Below are 1,203 nucleotides of genomic sequence, written 5' to 3' on the forward strand. Positions count from 1 at the left end.
TCACAACAAGCAAAGTCACACGTGTTGCTATAAATGAGGGCTGCACCCATCTTTTGGACATTTTTATAAGTATAAAAAAGTAGAAATGACCCCTGGAGAACTGAGGGGGGAGAAAACAAGATTGATCAGACGGCAGTTATTTAAGATGTGTTCCCGAGAGGCGTGCTCAACATGCTTCTCTATAGATGTGGGTCCATTACGTAGAACAGTGGCCATTTGTGCTTGTGCGTCCATGTCAAGTTTATTTAATCTGCTCTGGTGGATTCTAACACTGGTTATGCAGGGCGAGCACTGATTTGGTTTCACCAGCCTTCAAATCCTCCCCTTTTGCTAGTTTCTATCATGCTGGTTAATCACTTCTTCTGCACCTTTTCTCTGTAGAAATGTTGCAAAACGGCAGCTTTAGAAAAGAAACCGTTGATTCTGTGGGACTGTGATAAAATGCTTAAAGCATTTTCTGCTAGGAAAGTACATCACATCATCTATATTTATCCAAATTTAACAGTTATTCACAGAAATAAGGAAAAGACCTCAGTATGGGTCCAGGACTGCAAAAATATTTGTGTATTGTTTTACAGTAGATGCATGCATTAAACAGCGGGTGTATTGTTATACCCCAAAAAGTTTCAAATCAAGGTTTTATCCAATAAGGCTGAATCTGGTTACAACATATGCATCACTTCCGAGACACTCAGCAGTTTGTAAACTATTTCAATAAAAGGCAATGACAGCAGAGAAGCAGTGTCCACCCTGCATAAAGCTTTATAATCCCATATTAATATGAACACAGCGTGCTCCTGTAGATCAGCCACAGATTCTAACATGTAATAGTCACTTCAGACTATCAAAAAGATCATGTGTGCACTAATTACTATTTTATGTGCACAAGTTATTATCTAGTTTGCAAAATGTACAGCATCATGTTTAGACAGCTTATGATCTCATCTTTTTCACACAATATCTTGTTTGCACCAGTTAATATTTTGTTTGCACAAGTTATCATATATATATCTATGTCTTGTTAATATCTCCTTGGGACCAATAAATATCCTGTCTGCACAAACAAGTGTCTTGTTTATACAAATTTTCACAACTTAATATCTTGTTCGCAGACGTTAATCTCTGGTTTGCACATTATCGTGTTTGCAAAGGTTAGTACCTTGTTTACACAAGTTTTTTAAGTTATGTTAACATGTTGTTCTC

Source organism: Thunnus albacares, chromosome 18, assembly GCF_914725855.1.
Source record: "Thunnus albacares chromosome 18, fThuAlb1.1, whole genome shotgun sequence".
Classification (NCBI taxonomy): Eukaryota; Metazoa; Chordata; class Actinopteri; order Scombriformes; family Scombridae; genus Thunnus; species Thunnus albacares.